The sequence below is a fragment of the Bubalus bubalis genome, chromosome 1, assembly GCF_019923935.1.
Source record: "Bubalus bubalis isolate 160015118507 breed Murrah chromosome 1, NDDB_SH_1, whole genome shotgun sequence".
Classification (NCBI taxonomy): domain Eukaryota; kingdom Metazoa; phylum Chordata; class Mammalia; order Artiodactyla; family Bovidae; genus Bubalus; species Bubalus bubalis.
The window spans coordinates 175,588,190-175,603,156 of NC_059157.1; the positions used below are offsets into that span (position 1 = coordinate 175,588,190).

At 40.8% G+C, this 14,967-nt stretch overlaps 1 pseudogene; it reads left to right on the forward strand.

Annotated features, from left to right (window-relative positions):
- The first annotated feature begins 1,875 nt into the window (after window positions 1-1,875).
- Window positions 1,876-14,665, forward strand: LOC112580464 (annotated as a pseudogene).
- The last annotated feature ends 302 nt before the right edge of the window (window positions 14,666-14,967 follow it).

Consider the following 14,967-nt stretch of genomic DNA (forward strand, 5'->3'; position numbering starts at 1 on the left):
TGTGGCTTTTTCAGTTATGGTTTGCTCAGGCTATGTGCCAAGTAATGGGGTTGTTGGGTCATATGGTAGCTTTATTCCTAGTTGTTTTTAGGAATCTCCATACTATTATCCATAGTGGCTGTGTCAATTTACATTCCCACCAATAGTGCAAGAGGGTTCCCTTTTCTCCATATCCTCTCCAGAATTTATTGTTGGTAGATTTTTTGTTGATGGCCATCCTGACTGTTGTGAGGTGAAACCTCATTGTAGTTTTGATTTGCATTTCCCTAATTGAGCATCTTTTCATGTGTTTATTAGGCATCTCTATATGGAAACAGTGTCAGACTTCATTTATTTGGGCTTTAAAATCACTGCAGATGGTGACTGCAGCCATGAAATTAAAAGACGCTTACTCCTTGGAAGGAAAGTTATGACCGACCTAGATAGCATATTGAAAAGCAGAGACATTACTTTGCCAACAAAGGTCTGTCTAGTCAAGGCTATGGTTTTTCCAGTGGTCATGTATGGATGTGAGAGTTGGACTGTGAAGAAAGCTGAGCGCCGAAGAATTGATGCTTTTGAACTGTGGTGTTGGAGAAGACTCTTGAGAGTCCCTTGGACTGCAAGGACATCCAACCAGTCCATTCTGAAGGAGATCAGCCCTGGGATTTCTTTGGAAGGAATGATGCTGAAGCTGAAACTCCAGTACTTTGGCCACCTCATGCGAAGAGTTGACTCATTGGAAAAGACCCTGGTGCTGGGAGGGATTGGGGGCAGGAGGAGAAGGGGACGACAGAGGATGAGATGGCTGCATGGCGTCACTGACTCGATGGACATGGGTCTGAGTGAACTCCGGGAGTTGGTGATGGACAGGGAGGCCTGGCGTGCTGCGATTCATGGGGTCGCAAAGAGTCAGACATGACTAAGCGACTGAACTGAACTGATATCTTCTTTGGAGAAATGTCTTTTTAGGTCTTCTGCCCATTTTTTGATTGGGTTATTTGTTTTTCTGGTATTGAGCTACATGAGCTGCTTGTATATTTTGGAGATTAATCCTTCATCAGTTGTTTCATTTGCTATTGTTTTTTCCCATTCCGAGGGTTGTCTTTTCACATTGTTTATAGTTTCCCTTGGTGTGCAAAAGCTTTTAAGTTTAATTAGGCCACATTTGTTTTTCTTTTTTTTAAATTTCCACTTCTCTGGTGGATTTTTTAGTGTGGAAACATGATCTGGAAGTTTTGATACTATTTTAATTTTATTTTTGCCCAGTATCCCTTCCTTTATCTTGTAACCTGTGAAAAATTGATTCCTCTCATTTTCCAAAAACAGGCCTAGCTCCTACAATCTGATGTTTAATCCCACCTTTGTTTTTGACTCCTTTGTTCATTCATTCAATAAGTATTCACTGAGAGTCTTCATACCAGGCAATATATAGAACAAAGGAGATGCAGCAGTGAATGAAGCAGACAAAACTCCTACCTTGGGAAGTTTATGTTCTAATTTTTTTTTTCTTGCTTGGTAGGTTAGCTATCATATACTTTTTCCTAATGTATTCCACCCTACTCTTTAAGGGCCTAATATAATTTTGAGCTTCTTCTACCTTTGACTAGATGAGCCAAAATCACTCCCCTTACCTCAGACAGCAGTCACGGTTTTCAGCAGAGAATCTCTAAGGAGCATCTTCTGATACATGATGTTGTTGGAAACCAATTATTCTGTTTCACATGCTGTTTGTGTTTTTTTGATCTGGAATCTTCTGTCGGTTCCAGTCCTGTTACTCAGCTGGAGATTGCTCCTCAGGTTCCTGCCTGGGGTGACACAGACTCTTCCAGGATTGGCAGATGCAGAAGTAGCAGAAGTGCCTGCCATGGAAAGGCACCAGTCTCTCAGTAATCCATGCTGACGCTGCAGCTCAACCCCGCTTGGAGGTCTGTGACGGCTGCTGCAGCCGCCTCCATGTACTGCGCGCCAGTGCTGACCCAGGCGCAAACCTGCCTTGCAGAAACAGGGACCAAGTGAGAGACGGCAGTCCCCTCTGTCATCACCGTCCTTCTGGAAAACTAGCAGGCTGTCTAACTGCACACCCCCACATTGGCTGCAGTTCTATCTCAGTCCTTCAGTTTCAATTTTTCACATAAACTGCCTTAATAATTATGTGCTGTGTGATTAGTCATTCAGTCGTGTCCAACTCTTTGTGACCCCTGCAACCTGCCAGGCTCCTTGGTCCATGGGATTTTTCAGACAAGAATACTGGAGTGGGTTGCCATGCCCTCCACCAGGAGATCTTCCCAACCCAGGGATCAAATCCAGATCTCCCACATTTCAGGCAGATTCTTTACCATCTGAGCCACCAGGCAAGTCCAAGAATACTGGAGAGGGTAGCCTATCCCTTTCCCAGGTGATCTTCCTGACCCAGGAATCGAACCAGGGCCTCCCGCGTTGCAGGCGGATTCTTTGCCACCTCTTTTCTTAATTAGTTGCATTTTCAAAACTAATTGTGATATGGTTTTCAAGGAAATTTTCAACTTAACCTAAATTTTCAAATGTATTAGCATAGAAGTGCTTATAATGTTGTTTTTACATGGCTGTAGGATCTATAATCAGATGTTCCATTTAAATTCTTGTTAGCTACTTTTTTTTTGTTCCCTTAATCAGTCTTGTTAGGGATTTATCAAATTTATTAATCTTTTTAATAATCAATTTTTGACTTCAATTATTTTCTTTATTGGATGTCTTTCTGCTTCCTAATCATCCTGCTTCTGTCTTAATTATTTCCATTATTCTACTTTCTTTGGGTTTACTCTGCTCAGTTTTTTTCCTTTTAGGTAACTTCTTGAGATAGAAGTTAAGATAATTTAATTTCAGCCTCTTTTCTCTTATATGCATCTAGAGCTATAGGTTTCCCTCAAGGCACAGCTACAACTGCATCCAAAAAGTTTTTAAAATAACAAATTGCTAACATTTGGAAAAGGTCAGTTTTCATTCCAATCCCAAAGAAAGGCAATGCCAAAGAATGCTCAAACTACCGCACAATTGCACTCATCTCACACGTTAGTAAAGTCATGCTCAAAATTCTCCAAGCCAGGCTTCAGCAATACGTGAACCATGAACTTCCTGATGTTCAAGCTGGTTTTAGAAAAGGCAGAAGAACCAGAGATCAAGTTGCCAACATCCGTTGGATCATGGAAAAAGCAAGAGAGTTCCAGAAAAACATCTATTTCTGCTTTATTGACTATGCCAAAGCCTTTGACTGTGTGGATCACAATAAACTGTGGAAAATTCTGAAAGAGATGGGAATACCAGACCACCTGACCTGCCTCTTGAGAAATCGTATGCAGGTCAGGAAGCAACAGTTAGAACTGGACATGGAACAACAGACTGGTTCCAAATAGGAAAAGGAGTACGTCACAGCTGTATATTGTCACCCTGCTAATTTAACTTCTATGCAGAATACATCCTGAGAAACGCTGGGCTGGAAGAAGCACAAGCTGGAATCAAGATTGCAGGGAGAAATATCAATAACCTCAGATATGCAGATGATACCACCCTTATGGCAGAAAGTGAAGAGGAGCTAAAAAGCCTCTTGATGAAAGTGAAAGTGGAGAGTGAAAAAGTTGGCTTAAAGCTCAACATTCAGAAAACGAAGATCATGGCATTCAGTCCCATCACTTCATGGGAAATAGATGGGGAAACAGTGGAAACAGTGTCAGACTTTGTTTTTTGGGCTCCAAAATCACTGCAGATGGCAACTGCAGCCATGAAATTAAAAGACGCTTACTCCTTGGAAGGAAAGTTATGACCAACCTAGATAGCATAATCAAAAGCAGAGACATTACTTTGCCAACAAAGGTCCATCTAGTCAAGGCTATGGTTTTTCCTGTGGTCATGTATGGATGTGAGAGTTGGACTGTGAAGAAGGCTGAGCACCAAAGAAGTGATGCTTTTGAACTGTGGTGTTGGAGAAGACTCCTGAGAGTCCCTTGGACTGCAAGGAGATCCAACCAGTCCATTCTGAAGGAGATCAGCCCTGGGATTTCTTTGGAAGGAATGATGGTAAAGCTGAAACTCCAGTACTTTGGCCACCTCATGCGAAGAGTTGACTCATTGGAAAAGACTCTGATGGTGGGAGGGATTGGGGGCAGGAGGAGAAAGGGACGACAGAGGATGAGATGGCTGGATGGCATCACCGACTCGATGGACGTGAGTCTGGGTGAACTCTGGGAGTTGGTGATGGACAGGGAGGCCTGGTGTGCTGCGATTTGTGGGGTCGCAAAGAGTTGGACACGACTGAGCGACTGAACTGAACTGAACTGAACCAATTATACATCAGTGTTATCACCAGATTTGGATATGGAGTATCTTTATCACTCCAAAAATTTTCCACATGCTTCTTCCCAGTTAACACCCATGTCCAAAGGTAACTACTCTTCTGATTTCTATTACCATTGGTAGATGTGCCTGTACTTGACCTTCATATAAATCAAATCCAACAGTATCCCAATAGTATATATACTTTTGTGTATACAGCTTTTTTGCTCAACTTAATGTTTTAGATATTAAATATTAATCTGTGTTATTGCATGTGTGATTTTTAAATGCCTTGTAACAGTCCATTGTATGGATGTAGTACAATTTGGGCTTCCCAGGTGGCGCTGGTGGTAAACAATCCACCTGCCATTGCAAGAGATGAGGATTTGATCCCTGGGTGGGGAAGATCCCCTGGAGACGGAAATAGCAACCCACTCCAGTATTCTTGCCTGGAAAATTCTATAGACAGAGCAGCCTGGTGGTTTACAGTCCACTGGATTCCAAAGAGTCAGACACAACTGAACACATGCTACAATTTATTGATCCATTTTTATGAAGGCAGAAATTTAGTAGATTTTTAAAGAGTTTTTTTTTATTATAAATAAAACTGCTATGAAAATTATTACACTTGTATTAGGTTGGTGAAAAAGTAATTGTGGTTTTTGACTGTGAATTTTGAATCATTATAACTAGGCCCAAACACATCTTTATTAATCAAAATAGGAAATATTATAATCCACACAATGTTGTCAAAAAGAAATAAATTTGTTCATTCCTGTAGCATAAAAATCCGTGTTTCGGGATTTGATGAATCTTGGAAAGCATTTTCTTCCTCCCACTGGTTGTGGAAGCATTTTCCCTGTAAAAAGTTGTTGAGATGAAGGAGTGGTGGTCAACTGGTAAGAGGTCAGGTGAATATGGCCCTTAAGGCAAAACTTTGTAGCCCAATTGGTTCAACTTTTGAGGCATCGGTTGGGTGACATTTGGTTGGGTGCTGTTGTGGAGAAAAATTGACGAATGCTGGCTGCAGGCATTGCAGTTTTCAGTGCATCTCATCAACTTGCTGAGCATATGTGGGGAAGTTAACAAGATGGTGCCAGTCAGGCACTCTTGCCCCATGCTCTCATGCCCTCTTGGCCCATGTTCTGTGAAAAAGACTTTGCATGGTTGTGTAACAGTTGAGATCACTTACGGCACTGTGCATGCGCTTGCTTGGTTGGGCTACTTTGTGCAGTATGCCTGTATGGGCACCATCTGGTAAGGCTTTGCTGTTGCATTGGGGCTACATTGGGGTGGCATCATGGTTATGTTATGGCTGTGTTATGGCTATGTTATGGTTATATGGTAGCTGCTGCCACAGCTGCTGCATCAGCCAGGAGAGAGGCTGTGTTATGGCTGCTGTGCCAGCCAGGAGAGAATAAACATGTCTGCAGTTCCTGCGGCTCCTCGTGTCTTCTTCCAGCCTCTTACTTACCCTGGGTTCAGCGAACAGTGCAGACAGTGTGAATAGCAAGACAGCTGGCATCACAAGCAGGATTAGCAATTCAGCATACTTCTTAGATGTAATGGTTTTGCCAAGATTCAGAAAGCTGTAGTGGATCAGACAGGCAGCATGCCACCAAATAACGACCATGACCCTTTTTTGTGCAAGCTTGTCTTTGGGAAGTGTTGCGGAGGTTCTCAGTCCAACCACTGAGCTGGTCATTGCCGGTTGTTGAATACAATCCACTTTTCATCGCACATCACTATCTAATGGAGAAATGGTTCATTGTTGCTGTGTAGAATAAGAGAAGATGACACTTCAGAATGATGATATTTTTTGATTTGTAGTCAGTACATGAGGCTCCCACTTATTGAGGTTTTTCACCTTTCTGCTGTTGCTAAGTCACTTCAGTTGTGTCCAACTCTGTGTGACCCCAGAGACGGCAGCCCACCAGGCTCCCCCATCCCTGGGATTCTCCAGGCAAGAACACTGAAGTGGGTTGCCATTTCCTTCTCCAATGCATGAAAGTGAAAAGTGAAAGTGAAGTCGTTCAGTCGTGTCCGACTTCACCTTTCTAATTTTCTTCAAATGCTGAACAACCATAGAATGGTCGATGTTGAGTTCTTTGGCAAATTCTCATGTAGTTGTAAGAGAATCAGCTTCGATGATCCTGTCAATTGGTCACTGTCAACTTCCAATGGCCTGCCACTGCATTCCTCACCTGGTCTGCTTTGCAAAACTTCTTGAAGCACCACGGCACTGTTCGTTCGTTAGCAGTTCCTGGGCCAAACATGTTGTTGATGTTGTGAGTTGTCTCTGATGCTTTATGACCCATTTTGAACTCGAATATAAGAAAAGTGCTCAAATTTGCTTTTTTGGCTAACATTTCCCTAGTCTAAAATAAATATAAACATCAAATAATAAATCATTAGCAAAAGCAAGAAATGCACATTAAAATGATGTATAACATAACCACATTTATTTAAGAATGTATTCCAATATCAAACAGCAAATTTCAATAATGCAAAAATCAAAATTACTTTTGCACCAACCTAAATATTTTAGGTAGACATATATTCTCTTGGTCTTGTGTGGAATTGCTTGGTAATATGATATGTGAATTTTTAGTCTTAGTAGATACTGCCAATGTTTCTGCTATTTTAAATTACAATGTTCTGAATAAATATTAATTTTATTATTTTCTCATTTCCTGACATATTTATAATTAACAGTTTGGAAGAGTTGGGGCTTCCCTGGTGGCTCAGACAGTGAAGAATCCACTTGCAGAGCAAGACGCCTGGGTTCAATCCCTGGATGGGGAAGATCCCCTGGAGAAGGGAATGGCTATCCACTCCAGTACTCTTGCCTGGAGAAATCCATGGTCAGAGGTGCCTGGAGGGCTGCAATCCATGGGGTCGCAGAGTCAGACACAACGGAGCAACTAACACTTTCACTTTCATGGAAGATGTTAATGCTTTGTCAAACTTCTTTTTAAAATAATATGTCTATGCTGTTATGTCTTTTCCAGATTTAGTTATTTACTGTTGCCTGCGCCGGCTCTTCGTTGCTGTGTGCAGGCTTTCTCCAGTTGCAGTGAGCAGGGGCAACACTCTTGTTATGGTACACAGGCTTATTGCAGTGGGCTCTCTTGTTGTGGAGCACAGGCTTTAGGCTTGTGGGCTTCAGTAATTTCGGTGGGTGAAATAGCTGTGGTGTACCGGCTTAGGTGCTCTGCAACATGTGGGATCTTCCTGGACCGAGTATTGAACCTGTGTCTCCTGCCTTGGCAGGCAGATTCTTTACCATTGAGCCACCAGGGAAGTCCCCTCTCAAACATTTTTAAAGGTCACAGAATAATCACAATTTTTCTCCTTAAGATTAAGATTATTAAGGTTATTAAGATTAAGATTATTATTAAGGCTAAGATTATTAAAGTCACTGTGAACAGTTTCAACTTGTTCTACACTACTGTGCAAAGTGAGGACTGCCTATATTTATCACAACATAATCACAAGAGTGATAGCCTGTCACCTTTTCCATGTTCTGTTGGCTAAAAGCACGTCACTTATTCTCACTCAAATGGGGCAGATCAGATTATACAGGGCTTAATGCTAGAGGGGAGAGATCATGGCCTGTTTTCAAACTTTGCCTCAGGTCAGTTTAGTTGTTGCTCAGTCATGTCCGACTCTTTGCGACCCCAGGGACTGCAGCATGCCAGGCTTCCTTGTCCATCACCAACTCCCAGAGTTTACTCAAACTCATGTCCATTGAGTCAGTGATGCCATCCAACCATCTTATCCTCTGTCATTCCCTTCTCCTCCTGCCTTCAATCTTCCCCAGCATCAGAGTCTTTTCAAATGAGTCAGTTCTTCGCATCAGGTGGTCAAAGTATTGGAGTTTCAGCTTCAACATCAGTCCTTCCAATGAAGACTCAGGACTGATCTCCTTTAGGATCGACTGGTTGGATCTCCTTGCAGTCCAAGGGACTCTCAAGAGTCTTCTCCAACACCACAGTTCAAAAGCATCAATTCTTCGGTGCTCAGCTTTCTTTACAGTCCAACTCTCTCATCCATACATGACTATTGGAAAAACCATAGCCTTGACTAGATGGACCTTTGTTGGCAAAGTAATGTCTCTGCTTTTTAACATGCTGTCTAGGCTGGTCATAACTTTCCTGCCAAGGAGTAAGCGTCTTTTAATTTCATGGGTGCAGCCACCATCTGCAGTGATTTTAAAGCCCCCCAAAATAAAGTCTGTCACTGTTTCCCCATCTATTTGCCATGAAGTGATGGGACCAGATGCCATGATCTTCGTTTTCTGAATGTTTAGCTTTAAGCCAACTTTTTCACCCTCCTCTTTCACTTTCATCAAGTGGCTCTTTAGTTCTTTGCTTTCTGCCATAAGGGTGGTGTCATCTGCATATCTGAAGTTATTGATATTTCTCCCGGCAATCTTGATTCCAGCTTGTGCTTCTTCCAGCCCAGAGTTTCTCATGATGTACTCTGCATATAAGTTAAATAAGCAGGGCGACAATATACAGCCGTGACGTACTCCTTTTCCTATTTGGAACCAGTCTGTTGTTCCATGTCCAGTTCTGACTGTTGCTTCCTGACCTGCATACAGATTTCTCAGGAGGCAGGTCAGGTGGTCTGGTATTCCCATCTCTTTCAGAATTTTCCACAGTTTGTTGTGATCCACACAGTCAAAGGCTTTGGCATAGTCAATCAAGCAGAAATAGATGTTTTTGTGGAACTCTCTTATTTTTTCGATGATCCAGCGGAAGTTGGCAGTTTGGTCTCTGGTTTCTCTGCCTTTTCTAAAACCAGCTTGAACATCTGGAAGTTCACAGTTTATGACTGAGTTTTCTAATCATGAACATATGACCATGTTACATCTATTCATTTGGTAAGGTCTTCTGTAGTTTGTGGGTTGGTTTTGTTAATTTATTTGTTTAGGACAATGTCTGTAACTTTCAGAATAGAGGACTTGCATAATTTTTAAAGAGCTTTTCCTAGGTTTTAAATATTTTTGTTGCTATGGTAAGTGTGTTGATTTTTAAATTTTATTTTCTAGTACTTTGTGACCAGTAGATAGAAATACAATAGATTTTTTTTTAAATTTTGAACTTGTATTCACCAAGTCAACTTATTAGTTTGTATATTCTTCTAGATACTACCCAAATATAATCATGTTGTCTGCCAATTAGCACATTTTTTACATCTTCCTTTCCAATCTTTATGTCTTTTCATTGCCTTTTTGGAATGGCTAGGGCTTCCACTACAAAGCTGAATAGAACAAGAGTAAAATTCTTGTTTTGTTCGTGATGTTAAAGCATTCAATATTTTATCATTGTGTGTGATTTAACTGTAATTCTTTAAGGATGTGCTTCATCAGATTAAGAAACTTCTTTTATATTAGTTGGCTGAATTTGATGTTAAATTTGAGTAAGTGCTTTTTCTGAATCTATGGGGATGATTATGCAGTCCTCCCCCTTTTTTTTTTCAGTAAATGCAGCAAACTATGGTGATTGATTTGTGGATATTAATTAAATGGATGTATACATTTGACCCTGCAGGCCTAGGATAAAACCTGTTTATCATTAGATATTATCCTTCTACCTTATTAGAATTATTTGATTTGCTAATGTTTTGCTAATAGAATGTTGGCATCTGTATTCATGAGCAACATAGGTCTGAAATATTCCATTCTTGTAATTTTCTTCCCTTGTTTATTTGTGATATCAGGATTATCCTGTCCTCTTAAATGAGGGAGAAGTTTCATTTTCCTCTGTCTATGAAAGAGTTTTTGTTTGGTTTGTAATGTATCTTCCTTTGATGTTTGGTAGAAATCAAGTCATCTGGGTTTAGAGTTTTCTTTGTGGAAAAGTTATTAATTATTAATTTAACTTCACTAACACCTATGACTATTCCGTATTTTATTTATTCTTATGTCAGCTGGGAAAGATTGAGGGCAGGAGGAAAATGGGGTGACAGCTGATGAATGGTTGGATGGTATCATCAACTCAATGGACATGAGTTTGAGTAAACTCCAGGAGATACTGAAGGTCAGGGAAGCCTGGTGTACCATAGTCCATGGGGTCGCAAAGAGTTGGACATGACTGAGTGACTGAACAACAACATCAGGTTTATGTTCAATATGTTACAGTTTCTTTATTTGTCAGTTAAAAACTATTCTATTTTCCATTGTGATTTTCTCTTTGATCCATTGATTATTTAGAATTTTCTATTTAATTTTTAAATAGTTGGAAATTTTCAATATGTTCATTATTGATTTTTTCATTTGATTCCATTGTGGTTAGAGAACATCTTTTGTATAATTTCAATCCTCAGATATATGCTGTTTTGTTTTATGGTCCAGCACATACTCTGTCTTTCATTCCAATCTTAAAGAAAGGCAATGCCAAGAATTTTAAACTGCCATACGATTGTGCTCATTTCATATGTAAATTTACACCCAAAATCCTTCAAGCTAGGCTTCAGCAGTATGTGAACTGAGAACTTCAAGATGTACGAGCTGGGTTTAGAAAAGGCAGAGGAACCAGAAATCAAATTGCCAGCATTCGTTGGATCATAGAGAAAGCAAGGGAATTACAGAAAAACATTTACTTTTGCTTAATTGACAACAAACTGTGGAAAATTCTTAAAGAGATGAGAATACTAGACCACCTTACCTGCCTCCAGAGAAACCTGTATGCAGGTTAAGAAGCAACAGTTAGAACTGGACATGGAACAACTGACTGGCTCAAAATTGTGAAAGGAGTAAGACAAGGGTGTATATTGGCAGCCTGCTTATTTAACTTACATGAAGAGTACATCATATGAAATGCCAGCCTGGATGAATGATAAGCTGATTGCCAGGAGAAATATCAGCAACCTTAGATATTCAGATGATACTACTCTAACAGCAGAAAGACAAGAGGAACTAAAGAGTCTCTTGATAAGGGTGAACGAGGAGAGTGAAAAAGCTGGCTTAAAACTCAACATTCAAAAAACTAACATCATGACATCCAGTTCCATCACTTTATGGCAATTAGAAGGGGAAAAGTGGAAGCTTTAACAGACTATTTTCTTGGGCTCCAACACCACTGTGAACACGAACTGCAGTCACAAAATTAAAAGACATTTGCTCCTTGGAAGGAAAGCTATGACAAGCCTAGACAGCATATTAAAAAGCAGAGACATCACTTTGCCAACAAAGGTCCACCTAATCAAAGCTATGGTTTTCCAGTAGTCATGTACAGATGTGAAAGCTGAACCATAAAGAAGGCTGAGTGCTGAAGCATTGATGCTTTTGAGCTGTGGTGTTGGAGAAAACTCTTCAGAGTCTCTTGCCTGCAAGCAGATCAAACTAGTCAATCCTAAAGAAAATCAGCCCTGAATACTCACTGGAAGGACTGATGCTGAAGCTGAAGCTCCAATACTTTGGCCACTTAATCTGAAGAGCTTACTCATTGGAAAAGACCCTGATGCTGGGAAAGATTGAGGGTAGGAGGAGAAGGGGGCGACAGAGGATGAGATGGTCAGATAGGAACACTGACTCAATGGACATGGGTTTGAGCAAACTCTTGAGTGACAGTGAAGGACAGGGGGGCCTGGCATGCTGCAGTCCATGGGGTCACAAAGAGACATGAATTCGTGACTGAACAACAACAAATATACTCTTAGTTTCATGTGTGCTTGCATATAAATTTCATTCTGCAGTTGGTAGGTATCATATTCTATATATGACACTTAGATCAAAAAGATTAATACTATAGATGAGAACTCTATATCCTTACTAATTTTTTGTCTCACTCTTCTTAAGGTATTGAGAGGAAAGTTAAAATCTTTTGTGACTATTGGTTTGTCCCTTCCTTCTTTTAATTCTGTAAAATATTGTTTCATGGATTTTAAAGCTGTGATATTGGGCACATACACATTTATAACTGTCTCTTGATGTTTGTGCTGTATGCTCAGACTCTCGAGTTGGGTCTAACTCTTTTCGACCCTTTGGACTGTAGCCCACCAGGCCTCTCTGTCCATGGGATTTTTCAGGCAAGAATACTGGAGTAGGGTACCATTTACTCCTCCAGGGGATCTTCCTGACCCAGGGGTCAAACCTTTGTCTCTTATGTCTCCTGCTTTGGCAGGCGTATTCTTTACCACTAGCTCCACCTGGAAAGGCCTGTCTCTTGATGAATTCACCATTATTATAAAATGTCCCTGTTTATCTCTGAGAGTTCTCCTTGTCTTGAATATGAATATAACCACTCCAGCTTTCTGTGCTTACTGTTTCTTACTGTTTGTGTGATATATCTTTTTCTATCCTTTTACTTTCAACTTATCTGTGTTCTTATATTTAAAATGTGTCTCATATATATAAGGTTGGGTCATTTAAATAAACTAATTAGAAATCTCTATCTTTAATCATAGAATTTGATCCTTTTGTATTTAGGTGATAACTGACATGTTTGGCTTTAAGTCTACTGTATCACCCTTTGCTTTCAATGTGTTCCATCTGGTATTCTTTCCCTTTTCTGCCTTTTCTACCATTAAAAAAAATTAAGCAAAGAGCGAACTGACAATGCTTCATACATAATTGGAGGTTTTAACACCCTTCCCTCACCAAGTGATAGAACCAGACATAAAATCAACAGATATAGAGGATCTGAACCACAGTATTACACTTTGACTTAATTGATATTTGCAGGACATTGCATCACAAAACGGCTGACTGCTTACTTACACCAGGTGCTAAGCAGTAAAATTAAAAGGATTGAAATTATACAGACTATATTCTCTGCCACAGTGGAATTAAATCAGAGCTCAACAACAATAACTAGAAAGAACTGAAATATTTGGAAATGAAAATACACTTCTATATAATCCATGAGCCAAAAAAAAAAAAATCACATGGGAAATTGAAAAATATTTTAATCTTTTATAAAATAACATTAAAATTACAATATTTTGTGCTAAGTTGCTCGGACCTGTCTGATTCTTTGAGACCCCATGGACTGTAGCCTGCCAGGCTCTTCTGTCCGTGGAATTTTCCAGGCAAGAATACTGGAGTGCGTTGCTGTTTCCCGCTCCAGGGATCTTCCCCATCCAGGGACTGAATCCACGTCTCTTATGTCTTCTGCGTTGGGAAGTGGGTTTGATACCACTAGCGCCACCTGGGAAGCCCTAATATTTTGTGAGATGCAGCTAAAGAGGAAAATTCACATCTTTAAATGCTTATATTAGAAAGAAGAAAAATCTAAAGCCAATGACCTGTGACCCTACCTCAAGAAATTATATAACAAAGCACAATTTGGAACATAAAGTAAGCGAGGAAGGAAATCATAAAGACAAGCGCAGTAATTCATGAAATCGCACAAAGGCCAACAATAGTGAAAAATCAATGAAGCCAAAAACTGGTTCTTTTAAAATGTCAGCAAAATTGATAAGCTTTTGGCTAAACTGACAAAGGGGGAAAAAAAAAAGAAAGAAGACATAAAATATTAATATTAGGAATGAAAGTGGGGACATCACAATAGTCTCGACAAATACTAAAAGGATAGTAAGGGAATCAAGTATTATAATTAACCTTATGCCAAAAAATTGCGCAATCTTGATGAAAAGGATCAGTTCTCTCAAAGAAAAAAACTACTTAAACTGGCACAAAAAGAAACAGGAAGTTTGGATAGCCCTTTATTAACGTCAAAAATTGAATTTGTAATTTAAAACTTGCCAAAAAAGGCCACGACCCGTAAGGGGTGCCCCGGGCGCTAGGCGAAAGCGCACAGCGCGGCGCGGAGGCCGGGCCAGGACCTTCTAGCAGTTCAGCGGCTGGGCGAGCGGACGCTGAGCAAGCTGCGGTCTCCATCGCGGGCCGGGGTTGGGGGCGGGCGGGCAGCTCCGGGGGCGGGGGGGTCGCTGCAAAAGTGACGCGTGCGCGTCACCGTCAAGTATGACCGGCTGAAGCTGCAGCTAAGCCTGGAGGTGGAGAAGTGGATCGACGGGCGCTTGGAGGAGTTGTACAGCGCAGGGAGGCAGACAATGAGGTCAACATCGTCAATTGTTGAAAGTAGAGAGCGAAAAGGAGAGAAGCCAGAACAGCCAGGAATCTTCTAAAGTCGTGCACGAACCCCACAGAGGGCTTCATCCAGGAGCTGCTGGTGAAGCCCCGAGGCCTCCACAAGCAGCCAACTTTCCGCCAGCCCAGCTCCTTCGGCGTTGGCAGCATGAGCCCCTCCAGGACCGAGCCCGGAAGGCGCCGCCTTGATCCTCTCCGGCCTGCGTGACCTCTTACAGCATCTCCCCTTAACGCCGTCTTGGCTTGTTTATAAGTTGTATTCAACGGTTCTGTAACAATAACACTGCGTGCCTGTTTAAAAAAAACACACACACACAAAAACGTGCCGAAAACCCCAGGCCCAAGAGGCGTCACTGATGAATTCTATAAAACATTTTACAAGTAAAAACCAATCCCATACAAACTCCTTTAGAAAACGAGGAAGTAGAAAACACTTCCCAATTCATTTTACAAAGCCAGTATTACCTTAATACCAAAACCAGATGCAGACATTACAAGGAAAGGCCTATATTCCTCATTCAATAGGTGTAAATTTAAGTAAAATTAAATTCTCACTTATGTAAGTATGTCTACTGTAAATATGTATTGAAAGGTGAGTGAGTGTGAAGTCACTCAGTCAT